This window comes from Adelges cooleyi, unplaced genomic scaffold (genome assembly GCF_023614345.1).
Source record: "Adelges cooleyi isolate 19-005CV unplaced genomic scaffold, UGA_ACOO_1.1 ACOO_flye_CR_arks_rails_tigmint_CR_PRNA_55, whole genome shotgun sequence".
Taxonomy (NCBI): domain Eukaryota; kingdom Metazoa; phylum Arthropoda; class Insecta; order Hemiptera; family Adelgidae; genus Adelges; species Adelges cooleyi.
The window spans coordinates 993,287-1,011,259 of NW_026096241.1; the positions used below are offsets into that span (position 1 = coordinate 993,287).

Genomic DNA, 17,973 nt, shown 5'->3' on the forward strand with positions numbered 1-17,973 from the left:
GGCACAATTTCCAAAATTTGGGAGCCGAAAAATCCACTGAAGGTAAGTCACATTTGGTGTATTTATAAAATTATAAATGTTGGTTTTGAAAAATATTTTTCCCAGGGGTTTTATGAGCTTGTAAGCCGGGCAGTGGCAAAATAAAAAATTTAATCTCACTTGGTTTTCTGTATGTAGTCACGTACACATGCTCAAAAAAAAAAAACACAGGCGTGGATTTAATTTATTATTATGTAATATTTTTCAAAAAAGCATCGTCCGTCATGTTGGTGTAACATTGTTGTTCCAAACAACATAATTTTTATTCTCTCTTCCGCCTTGTTTTTTATTTTTTTTTATAAACCTTTATCAAGCTGAGGAGGGTTCAGACGAGAAATCCTGAGGAAATAAATATCCATATGTTAGAGGTGCCTTATTTATCTGTCCGTCGGCTTAACCCTATCCGGTAGTACAAGTGGATGAAATCCTCTGCAAACGAATACAGATATTGCGCAAAGCGATAGAAAAAGTCAAATAAATCGTTCAAAGGCGGTCAACGACAAAAGATAATGCAAACGTTTAGCTAAAAAACTCAAAATCAGTTTCATCGATTAAACGGGCAATTACCTTAAATCGTATAAAAAATAAGACACAAAAAAAAAATCTGATTTGTCTACATAATTAATGAAATTAAAAACACAAGTTCCCGTTTGAATAAACAAAGCTCATAATTCTTTTACGTATAAGGCGTGGAGATGGAAATGTTCAAAGTATTGAAAAATATAGTAAAACATGTACCTATACATCTATCTTACATCAGATGGGTGACCCTGTGTTATGACCGGAAGTAAATTATTCTGTACCTTTTATAGGCCTAGTATGTTTATTGGCTTTTTCTGTAAAAATCAGATTTAAACATTCGTTTGGACAAACTAAATTAACATTATTGTATTTGTTTTTTTTAACATTAATAAAACATTTTCTTTAATCCAAAGTTTGTAAGCTTCCATTTTCATAAATATTCTTAGACAACGTTGGACAATTTTAAGGGGAAAAAATATTATTATTATAATAATTATTGAGCAAAACGTTTTCTTCGTTGGTAAAGTCTTAAGGTGGGAAAATTCTGGACGAAATATAAATTAAACATTGCGATTATCGGAATGCGCGGCAAACCGATTGTCTTGTTTTCTCCGAGAAAGCTACCCTGGTGTATAGTATAGGGGTGAGGGGTGGTTAAAAATGCGTTATACGACCAGTGGGTACCGGTCATAAAACACAATAAACGACAGCCAGGCCTAAGCCAGGGTCTGCTGCAGCCCGGAAAGCCCGGGGAGAAAAGTCCGGCTAAAAGGGGGAAAAAAATCATTTAATAGATTCCTCGCCTCGCATGGCACAGCGCTGGTTCTCACCTGTCGTGTAATTGAAACCGTTGATTTATATTTACACATAAGTCTGGCTGGGATATATCTCGGCCGGTGAGATCGCTTGCTAGCAAAAGGCATTGACCGCATTGGGAGAGATAAAATAGCCAAAGGAAACCCAAAGGAAGTGTACACTGGAAATCTTATATGATATCTCTTTTAGAAATGCCATTTTAATACATTAATACACGAACAAAATTATGATTACTATTTCAATTTACCGAGTGGTGCACCATATCTACCTTGTGTATTGTGGTTGTTTGATGAAAAACAAAATGTATCTATCTACAAAGAAGAGTAGAAGGAATTCTTAAAGTATAGATGTATTTTTTTTTTTCAAGTCTGATTTAACTGTGAAACGAAAACCCGTGAATAATGTATGTTAATTGTAAACAACCGGGCCAAAAGTTCAAATGACGTCACACCATACATTTGCTAAACAGTAGATATTCATCTGAATCCAACTTTGTAGAGCTTAAACTTTATCACGGTCATATTTTCTTGAGGAGAAATTCTAAATTGTTTTCCACAAAACCTTTTAGTCTTATATTTCGAGTACCACGATTAGTTTAACTGTGTTTTTTTTTTATTGTAAATAGATTGTGGAAAAAATATGACTAAAAATAAGCCTACTCTACTAAAACGCGTTTATCCACTATTTGTTTCAACAATGTTTTCCCTTTAACCCCCACCCCCTCTCCGCTCGACAGTAATTTGTGTATAGGCATTTGTTATGAAAATTAACATATATAATATTGTAATTTTCAAATAGGTTTTTTATATTTACAATTTGTCCAAACACAACATTTTGCAACAACAGAATAACACAATTACCTGTAAAATAGAAAATATAAACAAAGACAACGTTATGGAAAATATCGAACAAGTGGTTCGTGATGTGTGATAGGGGTTTTTTTTTTTTGTTGTTCTTAAACAGATCAATAAACGAAAAGTGGTTAAAAAACGTATAATCACCGTCGATTGTGTTTTGTAAGACACGGACGATTTTTTTGTTTAAAAATTTAATATTGTTACCCGTATTTAGGTATAGACAGCCTCGACGGCAGCGTTGGGTCTTAAGCCGGCCACGACGATGATGATTATGATGATGATCCATAGAAACAGGGAAAAATATGAGTGCACTTAATAACGCTTTTATGCGGTCGGTTGGTAAAAAACAACATTTTTTTCTTTGTAAAAAAAAAATAGGTCAAAAAATATAACACAATAATTATCGAGAGGATAAAAATGTAAAAATCGGCCGACGCCGTGTATAATGTATCATTTTTGCCTTGACAGCCTAAGCGTCTGAAATTGTGTCGGATAATTTATTGTGCTAGTATATGTGAAAGATTATATATATATATATATATATATGTTTTATCCCGTTAAATGGCGCCATTATCATCGTCCGGGAGACGGGAATTTAACGATTTCGCGATATGATCTAGTCTGAACAGCCCATAGGACACGATAAAAATACCACTACAGAATATTATCCCTAATAAGACGTCATTGAAAAAAAAAACTAGGTACGCGCTAAACAAGTTCAATAATATTATTATTGTCACGGATTGAAAACAATAGCAGCCGGTTTCACTCTTTAGCCAGTGGAAATTGGGTTTCATCGAGATTTGCAAGGCATTAACACATTGTTAAAACGATTGTTAAATTAATCACCCGAAATCGGCTCGTTAAAAAGTTAATCGGCATGTTAAAATGTCAGTTTCATTAAATATGTATCTGTCATCTACTTTGAGTTATTCTCTATTGTTATCATCTATATCACTACATTTTAAAATAGACATTTGTCCGTGAAAAATAACAATCTATTTATGTAAAAATAAAATGTTTGTATGTTTGTCTGTCGGTTATGCATTAATACACCATTCATCCGATCGCCACAAGACATTCAGGAAGTTGTTGAGTACACTCCGGCAAAGATAACTGACATTGTACTTTTCGAAAATTCCAACCCTAAGGATGGGGCCGTGGTTGCCATGGTTACAAACAAAATATTTTAAATAAATAAATACGTGTTAGTAATATACAATGATGTGTTTAAATAAGATAAAATCAACAAATTACAAATAACCTTCGGTCATTCGGTCGGACGAGTGAAGCCATCAGAGTGCCTACGTTGCGCGGTACAGAACCGAAGGAGAATTTTTTTTTTTGCATTTTTTTACTTTGGTTTTTTTCATTTTTTTCGAGACTTCTAAACGGCTACTTGTCCTGCAAATATTTCACATATGAAACCAGACTTTTACACGGTACTGTGGCGGTTTTATACAGTAACCTGAGTGGTAATTTTTAGTTTCTTAGTTATTTTTGAGACTTCTTAACGGGTACAATACAATTTAACGTCACAAAGCCAATAAATAACCATAACATACACAGCCGGTTTCACCAACATTTGTTAAGAATTTAAATTATTGTTAGTTATATATAACAACTAGTTAGTGAAAATTGGGTTTCATCGAGATTGGTTAGGCTTAACTCATTGTTAAAACGATTGTTAAATTAATCACCCGAAATCGGCTTGTTAAAATGTACTGTAGTACTTATATATAATATTTATATTATTATAATTCAGAAATTGTTTTATAATTTTTGTTGACTGAGTATACTAGTAATGTATAATAATGAATTACACATTTGATGAGGAACTTCTTTCTATTGAGTATTTAGAAAACAACAGAGAAGACATCTTCGATAACCCTTTATTAGGTAAGCATAAGTTTTTTTATGCAGGTAGATTAGGTAAAAAAGAATGGAACAGACTTGCATTATAGGTTCAAATATCATAATTTATTGTATTTTCTAATTTAGATAATATTATTATGTCTTGCCTGTCCTGAGTATAACAATGGAAATAATTCTTATCACTACCTAGGTACATTTTTTTAGGCCTTCGAAATAGAAAAAATGATTTTAATGACCTTGATGACAAACTATTTTTAGAAAAGTATAGACTATCTAAAAAATGTGTTAAAAAAATGATATATAAAGTATAAGCCGAAACGTTAAAAGAAAGTAAAACAAAATGCCAAATAATAACAAATTGACTAACTAAATAATACAATCACTTATCAGTTATCACACACTTAATAACCAATGAGAACGTTGGAATCGAGGTAACCGCTTTGGTAACCCAACTAATGTTTTGTTATCTTAACAAATAGAATTTAACAATAATAATGTCATGGTGAAACTTATTTCATTTAACCAGATGTTAAATTTAAATGAATTGTTAACTAACATTGTGTTAAGAGTGTATTTAATAATAGTTGGTGAAACCGGCTGTAGGTTTTTAAAATAACCATTAGTGATTGGTTTATAACATAAACTGATAAGAACTACTGATAACAAGATGTAGTTTATTACCGTTAAGTTTGATGGTGACAACTGCACATTGCAGATACTTGATAAAAATGTGTTGGACCACACTGTAGAACACAGAAGATTAAATGTAAAAAGTAATATAATATGAAACTTTGAGAATAGATAAAGAATGGATTTAAGACGCTACAACCCTATTTGTTAAAAGGATTTGAAAGCGGACGGTTCGTAAGGAGTTTTATAAGAGCGGTATTTAAGAAAAATGGGTTTTTAATAAATAATCTACCATGGCAATTTATTTACACATTAATTTGGCATAAGCTTTAAAGTATTATTTTGAGCTTGTGTGATCACTGACAACGTTGCTTTGGTTGGGTTAGTTAAAATTCGAAGCAATTATTATTGTCTTATTGGGTGACAGTTATCGAACTGTTTAGATCCGAAGTTAATCATTTATAGTTGCAATTCAAAGACCGATTGTTAATTTTTAAACTAATAAATTAGTTAGATAGAACCAAGCCACGGACCAAAGAGATCTCAGGAGTCTACCAGGCTGGGTTCAGACAGATCCTTTTTGAACTACCCAGCTGTCCAAATCCCTTTTCTGCCCTGGCCTATTACTATGTGAATGTGCGGGGATCAAACGGGTTTTGTCGCTTTCATGAATAAAGCATCGAGGTGTGTTGTGGTGCGCCGTTTCCAGTGAAATCCCACAGTGTACAGGTATTGTGTGTTGTGTACACTTACGATATTATATAATATGGCAGATTTTATTATAGGCTATTAGGATATTATAGGCCAGGTCGATCCTGGCCGGCTTGTAATGGCGTCACGCTCGTTCACGGTGGCTGCGTGATCCGCAAACTCAACTCGTTTCAGGTGGTCTCCCACAATATAATGTTGGTGTCGTTTACAGCACTTAATGCCGAAAACCAAGACAAATAGACTACCGTAAACTTTAATAACTTTATTAAGTGTTATGACCTGTTCAAAAATTAAAAAATTTGTAGAAACACATCTTTTTCAAGCAAAAACAAAAATGATCAGACCTTTCTCTGCAAGAAAAACGGTTTCAATACGTTTCAACAATGTCGATCCGACCACAGATCGAATTTCGGTTATTGTTCACCGTATTAATAATAATTGTTGTTGGTTGCGTTGGAATGGCGAAATTCTATACCTTTATGAAAAATTGAAAAGAAAAAGGAAAAAAAGAGGCATTTCCCTTGTTCTTTACTGAGTGTCAAACTTTCTTTTCACAGGGCGGCGGCGGAGAGAGGGTAGAGTGTTCTTCGATGATAGACATTGTATATAAAGCGAGGGGAAAATCTTATTGTACGTCATCGCATCGGCCGGTCGACAAAAAAAAAAAGAAGCTAAAAATCTATAATAATAACGGTATACTAAAGATAGAAAAGCAAAGAGAACTTTCCATCAGCAGTGTAAAGGAATTCTATACAAAAAATATAACATTACATTGTATACAGGGTGTTTCAGCATGAAAGGTAAGTAATAGGTGATTGGTCATCTGGGGGACCCCCAAATAAGCCCCCCGTTTTCTTTTTTTCGATAAGTAAAAAATTGAAGATTTCGACAGTTAAGTAAAAAAATATTGGCTTAAAAAAAAAATGATTCCCTGTTATTCAGTGCAAAAAGCTCACCTTAAAAGAGGGGTCACATCATTTTCAGTCCCTTTCGGCCCTAACTCAAAAATTATAACAGAAAAATTATTAGATACCAGAAAAAAATGATAACTGATAAAAGATAAATGCTAAGACGTAATTGATAAGAGATAAAAGAAAAGAGATAATTGGTAAGAGATAAATTATGAGAGATAGGTGCTAAATGATAAGAGATTAGAGGTAAATAATTAGAAACAAGAGATAAGAAATAAATTATAAGATATTAGTGATAAGAGATAAATGATTAGAGACTAGAGTAGAAATAAATGATAAGATAAGTGATAAGAGAAGAGTTAGGGGCTGAAAAAGACTGAAAATGATGTGACTCCTCTTTTAAGGTTAGCTTTTTGCACTTAATAACATGGAATAATTTTTTTGTTTTTGATGTCATTTTTTTTATACTTAACTGTCGAAATCTTCAATTTTTGACTAATCGAAAAAATGAAAACGGGGGGCTTATTTGGGGGTCCCCTAGATGTCCAATCACCTATTACTTACCTTTAATGCTGGAACACCCTGTATAACACGTTATAACCAACTAAGTATTAAGGTCAATTAATATATATATATATATATATATACATACTAATATAATCAGTTACTTGTTTTGCAACTAAAACATTGAAATCATTAAAATTCAACTCTTGTTTTTGAGTCGCTTGCATTTTTCGCCAATCTAAATTATTGTATTTACACATTGTACAACAAAGTGGCGTTATTTTCATAATTTTTTTTTTATTTTGCTGATAACGCCCAAGTAGACGAAGGAAATGATTTATTTCGAATTTACTCTTTCAACCGTCAATAATGTACAATTCGTATTCGATAAATAAGCTGATCAAAGAAACCCCATCGGCGGAACGCCTTCACATAATAATATAATAAATCACTGACAAAAGGACAACCATATTTTGTGAAATCAATAAAAAATTATGGCAAATAGAAGCCAAACAAACCAAATAGGATTAGAGAGTTTTATTCATTAAATTCGCATTTAATTACATATTATCGGTTGCTAAAAAAAATGGAAAAATACTGCATTGATATATCGGAATTTTTGTAGTACAGAAACACTTCAAAGGCTATCATAGGTTTAAGCGCAAAAAAAAAGGTGGAAGGGGGTGTATGAAAAAGGGTCAGGAAGTATGTTTTACTTGACGTTTTCAAATAAATTAACTTCGTTCTATATATATATATATATATATATTACCGTGCACGTCAAATACAGAGCACATGTGATGTGGTGTTTGAACTTTGGGTAGGTATTCTACAGAAACTGACAGGAGTGTCGGGGGTTTCAGGGGGGGGGGGGTGAGAGGGTGAGTTTGAAAAACGTCTGCGATATTTACCTTTTTGGACCGAAGAAAAAAAAAAAACCCAAATTCATCTCGAGTGCCCGTTAAGTATTGATAAATGATTTTGGCGACCGATTAATCTGATCTACTCGCGCACAATCGTCATGGGAATCACCCCATTTAGCCAGCGCCTTTGTTCCCCTCGCTTATCCTCCCCTTCCTCAACCCCCCGGGTCCACTGCACACCCCCTCCAATTTAAATCCCAGTCCATTGTGTAATATGCGTGTCTGTGCATATTGTAGTTAAAATAATGTCGTTGTTTTATTTTATTTTTTTGTTAATAAAAAACGACAAAAAATTAACGTAGGCGAAAGTAGCCGTTGTTATTATTATTTTGTATACATTGCCAAGATCCCGAAGTTCTTAAAACACTCTTCGCCCTCGAAAATGATGATTTTATTAGAAAATTCCACGCAAAAACCCTCGAAATCCATCGAAAACTTTGTTAATATAATATACTATGAACGTTCAGTGTGAGTTACACATTTTCTACAATGGCGGTTTCAATGTTAAAACCTTAAATATCGCACAAAGAAATTGGGTAGTAGATATAATATCATCTCAAGTCAAACAATACAAATTTAAGTAAAAAGGTCAGACACGTTGTTCGTTATAAATGGAATGACCCACGTGTATGCACTTATAGTGTATGGCTATAATGTAATACTGCTTTTATTCACACTTTTTATCAGATCAGAGTATATTTGTATGTGTTGGAATGGCAAAGTAGGTGCTGACTTGAATTCTCTGCAGCGAACAGCTTTAAGTATAAAAAAAACATCAAAAACATTTGGTTTTACTAAAATTAGACTACTAATCGGGGTTATGGCCGCCCATCGAAGCGTTGCAGTTTATGACATATTTTCATTTCACTCTGAACTGAACTGAGCAAAACCAATATAATTTTGACAGATAATTAAATACCTATTTATGTGTAATTGCCTTCAGTAGTAGGGTAAAGAGGCCACACCTTATACTTTGGATTGATGAAATTAGATTTTGTGACATGGCGTGTGCACGTGAAACAATTACCATACTTTCCTCCCCCTTTGGCTCTTCTCGTGTCACCCCGAACAAGTTTATTCAACGTTCAGTCGAACCCAAATTGTTCCAAGTGGATTACTCGTGATTGAGAAAATGTGAAAATGTCTGAATAAAAACGGTTTTTTTTTTTATGTACTCTTTTTACACGCCAGCTGAATATTAAATATAAAAACATATATTTTTTTTAAAAAAGTCAAACTCTGCGTATTTCCTCGAAAACGTTCAACCGACCGTTTTTTTTTTTTAACAGATGTGTATTTATTCGAGTAAAATTATTAGTTATAATAATTTATATTATTCGATTTTCCAATCGAATATCTATATTATGCAAATCGTTGTTTAACGAACAGTGTGTACGCTGAGTCGTCTGCATTTATTTCCACCTTCAATGTAAATAGGAGAGGGATATTGATTTTACAACGTTGTATCCAAACTTGTGCAGGACATTTTTTAAATACAGTACGACCGATACACAACGTTACAATGAAGAGCCAAGAAAATATAGCAACCCTTTCTCCTGGAAGGGGCAGAGTCTATTCTTTGTTTGGTTTATTTTAACAACGGTTTTTGGGGTAAAGGGTTAAAATTTAGACTGTAGAAAAAATATGCCCTTTACACAATTTATTAAAAAAAGAAACCTTTTTCAGCCGAGTCTGCAATCACGAAAGAGCATTTTCATGTCTCGTTGAAGTACCGAAATACCTATTAGTAGTGGTGGAATTATAGACAATGAATTAGTATATTGACAAGCAGTAACAAGCTAGTATCTAAGGTGGCTAGTAAACATATCAAGTTTCTGGCTGATATTTTAGTGTTTTCATAACATGTGGCCTGAAACAATTCATAGAGAATTTGGCCCTTTAAACTATTTTGAATTGATTATGTAGTTCTAGTTTGATCGTTGTAAATACAACACAAAATTTAAAAAAATAACAGCGTAAAGCTTTTTTGGTAACACTTTTTTCGGTTATGTGCCAGAGCTAATTCCAACCCCCAACCCCATATCTCTTATCTCTTATCAGATACGCTTTTGTAACTAACACTTTTTTCCCACCCACAACCCTATTCCCACCCTACCCCCAACCTCATATCTCTTATCTTTATTCTCTTATCTCTTATCACTAATATCTAATCTTTTATCTCACAGTTATATATATAATAAACTAGATTGCTGACTAGCGATAAGAATTGAAGCCGACGGTCCGCCATTCCGGTGGGATTTATGTGTGTTATCAATGCATATAATATATATCTGTACATATTATTATATCAATATTACATATATATGTGATTGTCATAAATATTATATATTATTCTCGCGTGATAAGGTTCTAATTCCCACCAAGATGGCGGAAAGTGGCTGCTTTAATCTTCTCTATTGGCGGCATGTACAGTTAGCAATCTAGTTTATTATATATATCTATGTTTATCTCTAATCTCTTATCTCTTATCAGTTACGCTTTTGTAACAAACAAATTGTTCGGTTATGTGCCAGAACTAAGACATGAAAATGTCAAAATCTGGAGTCAAAGGTTTTTGTTAAGGATAACAGCTCACAAAGACTAGAGACAATAGATTAGAGGTAAAAATTGAGATAACAGTTTTTGAAAGATCTGTATTAAGAAAACAGAGACGGTTTTTTTCCCTCTAAAAATTGTTTTTTCTAAATCTCTGTCAAGGATGCTGTGATAGTGTGATGAAAAATAATTTAACTACCACCGAAAAACAGTCCTCGTTATGTGTGTATTCACAAGTAACTATATACACTATATGGTTGTAGGTGTGAATTAAAAATGCACATACGTTATGGCTAAAACGGTTTTCGCTAAACCTCACACATAAGCCTCGATATATTATAAACTTTGTCCAATACCTTTTCTGTTCGATGGCGCAGAAACGCCAGGACGGATGTGCTGAGTAATAAATTCAGGTGGCCCAAGACGGCTATTATATAGCCACATAAATCTTACTGCAATGATCTCGGTCTGAAAAATAATAGCCCGTTTTAGTATAAGTCCGTTTTGTCCATTTCATTTCTAATCGGTAACTACCTATTATTCACTATAATGTATATTATATGTTCTATTTTTCAAAACCCAAAGCACCTTTGTTCACAGGACAGTTTAAGTGAAAAGCTAGAAGGTTTGTAGTAAGGAAAAAAAATTATTTTTTAAACTTTAGCCAAGCAAACAACAATTGGGGTATGTTCAAAAATAAAATAAATAAATGTATATTTTCTTTAAACCTTCATCGGGGTTTCATACATAATATTGACCTTTGTCGATGCGTAGCAACTATTGCTTGAGAGCGGTGGTTAGGTTAGATTAAGTTTTTGAATATAATGTTTGTACAAACAGAGTTGGGCTTAACTCGTTCTAAAAATTATATTACCAGAAAACGAGAATAGATCTGAATAAAGCCGTAGATAATAATATAGAAAATAATAGGATAAAAATTGAAACAATATTTGACTAAGTTTGTGAAAATGTAAAAAACATTTTTTAATCAAATTTGTTTGTTTTTTTTCCCAGCAGTTGTATCGATAAATTATGTTTACAGTCAAAAAAAATATTTAACCACTTCTAAAAATTGCAGTTTTTTTTTTTGCTTTGCTTATAACTCAAACCAAATAATTGTATATGACGTGTAACGTTATTATTTTATATTTGTAATTGACTTTGTGCTTACACGAGGGTTTCGTTGAAACTTTTTCAATTATCGTCATGCGTTTTGTACAAACATAAAACGCAAACTTAACTACGAATAAACGTTACAGTTCAAACAATTAAATTAATTACAAAAAAAAAAAAATTGCCTGCAAACAACGTTTCGCTACGTTTAACGTTTGAAATATGACCGCGTTTTGGTAAGGTGCAATTATTATATATTATTGTTTACAACTGATTAATAAATGCCACCCACAAGAGAGTGTCAACAACAGAACTTTCCACAAAAATTTGCAAGCCCTTTTTTCATGATTAAATGGACCGCAATCTTTATAGACTTGCTATGAAAGTCTTAGCAAATTACACTTAACCTGTATGTAAGTGACAATCATGTTGTTATGTACATGATCCACAGCTAATAATATTAATCTAATTAAAAACTATGCTTGTCTTGGGTTTTTTTTGGGTTACCAAAAACCAATGGTTGTTTAATAGATTGAAAGGAGAAAATCAAAAGGGTATCAATAACACAAATAACCTATTATTACTGGATAATCAATATAAAATTATTTTGCTGACGGTACAAAACACGAGCATTGACCCAACTGTTAATAATACCAATATATAAATTTATTATTAAACTGCTAATTAACATCTAATAGTAAAGTACATAGTACATAGTACATAGTATACTATAGTAAAGGCCATACAAAGCCTAATAAGTGTTATTCTGTAAAACCAAAGTACAACTGTGTTTTAAAAAAATTCTTACAAAGTAAAATATTGTAATAACTACTTTTAAATGTTGTAATATTCTCAAAGTTCTTATTGTTTTCTTATATGACACTTTTATTTTTTTTTAAAGCATGTTAATATAATATTGTGCATGATATTAAATAAAAATGTTACGTTTCATACACAGAACAAGTGTTTTTTTTTTTAAATAGATAAAAACTTTTGGGTTTTAAAAGTTTTGATTAGAACAAAGGCCCAATTTTACAACTTTTAAAGAAATTCATTTGGCTAAAATAAAATTAAAAATAAATATTTTATAAATTAAATTAACCCGTTAAATGGTAATAAATTAGGAAAAAATATTTTTTTGTGACTCCTGAAAAAACCCAAAATTTTAAATGGGGCCCTTAATCCAGTAAGCGTCTCAATTCACTAATTAAAGTTATTTAATTGCAAAAATGTACTGTTATTAAATAGTAGTAAACAACTAATAAATGCCACGTTTAAACAAGAGCAGCAGCAATAGTATGTCACTTGTTTAAATTGTTTACTGGATGAACGTTAGGTTTTAGCGAAGAAAGTGCCTTTAAAAAAAAAAAAAAAAATCTTACAGATTTTGCACATTGTAAGTATGTATAATATGTAAAACTGACCTAACCGTTTAGCTGTCCTAAAACGAATCGTTGGGAGGCAAAAAGTACATAATTTTAACGACTACCAGGCGATGGATGCAATGGAATGGATTCAAATTTATTCAGAACGACACTTGCCATTAAAAATTGTAGTTATTTTTGACGTGACTACCGAAAGCTTGAAGAATGCAATAATAAATTGAAAATCAATTTTATCGTGTTCCGGATGTACTGGCGTGAAAACACACAAAGTGTACACGGGAATGCATGTCGGTTCGATCCGAAGACACGGTTGTGTGTATTTTCATTGTTGGCTGCCGGTCTTGTGTTTACCCGTGATTCGTTAAAATCGGTCTGTGTGCTTTTCTCCGAACAACCCTTACACACACCACGTAGACATTGTGCATACAGGGCGATCCGTTTACCGCAAGACACTCGATATCTATTGGAATAATTGAAATTTCTTATCCGAGTACAGTACAGCAGCTCCTGCCCATAATAATATGGTCGTTTGCCAGTAAAGTCACTGTAGCGTTCTTGCCCCCCCCTCCCTTTTTCTTCCCAAATCCTGATTCGTACTCAGTTGAATTGATTTGATAAATCGCAAACAATTTAGATCGTTTATTTTTTATACCTTGTTTGAAGAAAAAAAAAACAATAAATCACATCACTTTTTTGACGGATTACCAAATTTAATTTAATACACAAAATTGAGTAGATAACAACACGTCAGTTAGAAATGTGTATAATTAATAACAAAAAACTAAAATATTGTTTTTTTTTTTTTGTTTATGTTATTTTACACTGTTATAAAAATTATCAAATATTATTTTTAACTTTTTCAGTCAACATTTTCAGCAAATAATTTTTAGTTTAAAAAGTTATTAAAACATACCTATCCAGTACCACTATACAATATTTAACGGTACAAGTTTTAACAGTTGGTCGGTCGCTAGAGTTTAGTTAATATTTTTTAACATGGGTAATATGTGTTATTCGGCTGGACACAACTTACAAGAAATTTCATGTCACCATTTTCGCGCGTAATACTTTCACTTTGAGATAAGAGATAAGTGATAACAGATATGATACGATAAATAAAGATAAGAGATAACGTATCAATGATTCAATGTTTTTCAGATAGCAATTAGGTTTTGTTTTCAATGTAACAAATAAACTAATTTAAAAACAAAAAAGGTTAAAAAAAATCATTGATGTATACACATAATTTATTAGTTTAATTGTTATAATACAATATATTGCTATGCTATCTCTTCGGTTTATATTGTTGTATAATTTATGCGCAATGTACAGTGTACTTATTGCACGCTCGCGGGTGTTCAGTTATCACATAAAAAAAGAAGAAAAAAATATACAATAATAAAATTATAACATACAACGCCAAAATGTCCCCAAAAAGAAAAACTACAAAGCTGTGATTATTTCTGCAGAAAATAGTATCGTCTTGAACGTTGAACGGATCACTCTGTATATATACTATATACTTTAAGGTGGACTTGTGCTGTTGTATAAAACGTTTTGATTTCGTTGCACCCTCGTTTTGTCTTTTTACTCTTGTTGGCAGTTCAACTCGTTCGAAAAGGGCAGGCGTAAGCGTTTTTTTTTTTGTAAAAATTGGACCGGTAAAATGGAAATAAAACAGGAAAGAAAGTAGGGGGAAAACCCCGCAGTTACGAGGGTCCTGTTTGGGAAGTTAAAGTATACCTACACAAGTTTCCTTCGTGAATTCACAGTGCATAATAATAATAATGATGATGAACGCCAACTTCTTCGAGGAGTCAAACGGGAATTGAAAAAAAAACACTATTAGGTGATTTTTTTTTTCTTTCACCAAAACAATCTTAACACTTCTTTGCCGAAATACAATTTTAGCTTCTTGCCACCGATGGCAAAAGTGCTCGGTTTGAATTAAAGCGTTTTTTTGTTTTGCACAATAGCTGTCTGTCATTTTTCAACATGCCTCAAAACATCATCTAGACCGTCTTAATAATATCTCATCTTCCATGTTTTTTTTTCCAGCCACCGTTCTCGGTTTGTTGCAGCTCAACAATTTATTTTTTGTTCTGTGTTTATTTTGATTACTTCCAAATTGGCCTAACCAGTTATTGTGAGATGATGGCCTTAACAAAAATACCTTGGTTAGTATACTGACTACAGCACACTTGGGTTTCTTGAGCTGTATTCGATATGTGATAGCAAAACTTGTACAATTGAATATCAACTTGGAGACAAACTAACGTGGAAACTTTACTAAAGACCACTTAGATAAATTATAATATAAAATATTAGTCGACGGTTTTGTAGTGCCACAATTGGCGAACTTCCAGGTGACACATTTTTAATCCAACCATGCTATTCGCAATTTAAAAAAAATTTGAGTTGATCGGTTTGGCATCTGAGCGCTTCATATAATCTAGAGTAATGTAAGGCATTAAAAAAAAAATCTTCCTCTTTTATGAATCATGACACCCACCTAACCCACCCTACACACCCATTAAAAGGTATCACTTTCCTTATCTTTTATTATAATTCAACAATGGAACAGATTTTGATTTTTCTGATAAGCGTCATGCAAATTATTTTTGAACTATTAATTAATGAAATTGACTACTCTTATCTATTAAGCCTTATCAACTTTTATAATCTAGTCCTAGTAGTAGTCTAATAAAATATATATTTTATAATCTTGTTTTTAAGTTTATTCAATATGTATCTGTTATCTACTTTAAGTTATTCTCTATTGTTGTCAGCTATATCACTATATTTTAAAATGGACATTTTAAATACAGTAACCTGTGTGGTAACCGTATAGATACATACAATACCCGGTAACTGGTAAGACTCGTTCAGTTTCGCGCCAAAATCTACATTGCCGGCGTCACGCATAGGCAATTTGGCTACTCGAGTGTATATCGTATTAAATGCGACATGATATTACAATTTTTTTTAATTCTTGGTTGGCTTTATCAGCAAATCTTTTTCAATAGTCTGACAGGAAACATCCACTCAACATGACACCCTTCTGTCTTCATCGTCCTGATTGGTTTCAGCCGAAGGATATTGTGGAACTTTTAACAGTAAATGTACAATTCAGTACAAAACTGAACGACCTAATGATGTTGAAATATTTTATAAGTCTATACTCGGCAATATGTATTTATAAAAATATAATAATTAGTTTAAATAACACAAAATCTACTAATTGTAAATGACCTTCGGTCAAACTGATTAACTCTATAAAATGAAATTTCTCAGGACAAGCAGTCAAAGTTATTTGAAACAATGTATGTAAGTACAATTGCCAACGTACTTAGCGCATTCAAGTGGTGAAACTACTCAACTATGGAGTTATTTATCTTGGCCACTGAAAATTATACACTTTTTTAATCCAACCATGCTGTTATTCGCAATGCGAAAAAAATTGGAGTTAATCGGGTTGGCATTTGAGCGCCTCATATAATCTGGAGTAACGTAAGGCATTAAAAAAAAAAAAATTGACGACTCTTATCTATTAAGCCTAATCAAGTTGTATAATCCAGTTCTAGTGGTAGTCTAATAAAATATATATTTAATAATCTTGTTTCTAAGTTTATTCAATATGTATCTGTTATCTACTTTAAGCTGTTATTCTCTACTGTTATCAGCTATATCACTATATTTTAAAATGTGCATATGGGTCACCCTGTATAAAAAATCGTTCTATAACCGTTTGCACGCGCTTTGTGGAGGACAAAAAGGACCCGGTGCTGCATAACATCTGTACGATTCGTATAGTATTTATAATAATACATTGACGGTGGTGTATACTATGTCACTAGACCGTTTGGGCCGTATAGTTTGCTCATCCGTCCGTTAAATTCCCGCAGGCTGTCTTTGGCTCGTCCTGCGAACGTTTCCAAATGTACCGAAAGAGAGCATTCCGGAAATTACACCATTTCCCGTCTATACATACAATATAATACACAAGCGCGGGGTCTTACCTGCTCCGGGACAGTTTCGGATATTAACTTGCCCGACAATGAGTGACTACTCGTGTCTTCCAATGTCTGACAATTCCCAAACGTTGTCGGGGATTTTCTCTGAACTGCCAAAAAGAAAGTTTCGCCGGACCTACAAGTATATTAAATAGTACTGTTGTACTTTGTTCTGGAGAAATCTTCAGACGTGCCCTCGCCGTCTCGAACGAAAGGTAACATATCCAAACACGGTATCACACACACACACTTGTCTTGTGAAACAATTCGATAAGTTTAGCGCTGTAACAAAAAACAAATGAGTGTCTTAAAATGAGAGTCTAGTTGTGTAAAAAATAAGCGTATTATATCATATATATTGGTGTGTTCTTTTTTTTCCAATTTTTCTATCCTTTGGAATAAAAATAATAATTAATATTCTGTAAACAGGATGTGTTGCCAACTTAATATTATTTTTTTAGTTGTCAGACAATACTTGAATACTTCCACTGATGACAAAAATTCTTTACAAAATCGCAGTTGATGAAAATATTAACAATGTATCTTTTATGTTTCAGAAAATCAACAATATCGACGACAATTGTATGTAAGTAAAGCACAATATTATACTTAAAGCAGTGTACCGTTTTAATATTAATTTGGCAAAGTAAAAAATAACCGATACTGTAACGTGTGTGTGTGTGTGTCTCCGGGGCCTAAGCTATAATATTCCATTTGTACACTTAGCGGTTTTTCTAGTAAACACATTTATCAACCGAGATAACACATCCCTTGCTTTCAATATAATCTTTTTCATGCCAATGGGGTAAAGTTTCCCTTCTTGGCAACCACTGCGGACATAAAAAAAAAAAATTATCCCAGTAAATACAACACATTCCTGCGCTGTAATAATATGGTCGTTTATACTATAAGAACATTTGGCATGGATTTGTACTGCCAGTGAACTCTTTACAGCTTTCTTCCCCTCTTTTTTCCTCAAATCCTAACGCAATTTGTACACATAATGAATTGAAATCACAACAATTGAAGTGGTTTATTTTTTATATCTTATACGTGGAAAAAAAAACAATAAGAATAATAAACTAAGGTCTTACCAAATTAAATTGAATAGCGTTTTG

At 32.6% G+C, this 17,973-nt stretch overlaps 1 protein-coding gene across 2 annotated transcripts in view; it reads left to right on the forward strand.

Annotated features, from left to right (window-relative positions):
* LOC126842547 (uncharacterized) overlaps positions 1 to 17,973 on the forward strand; it is a 92,786-nt gene continuing 74,813 nt past the window's right edge. The window contains exons 1-2 of one of the 2 annotated variants that reach the window (XM_050579559.1): positions 1 to 42; positions 17,413 to 17,441. The gene's annotated coding sequence lies outside the window, so the exon portion shown is untranslated. The remainder of the gene's footprint in view (positions 43 to 17,412; positions 17,442 to 17,973) is intronic. The other variant, XM_050579560.1, reaches the window with a different exon arrangement.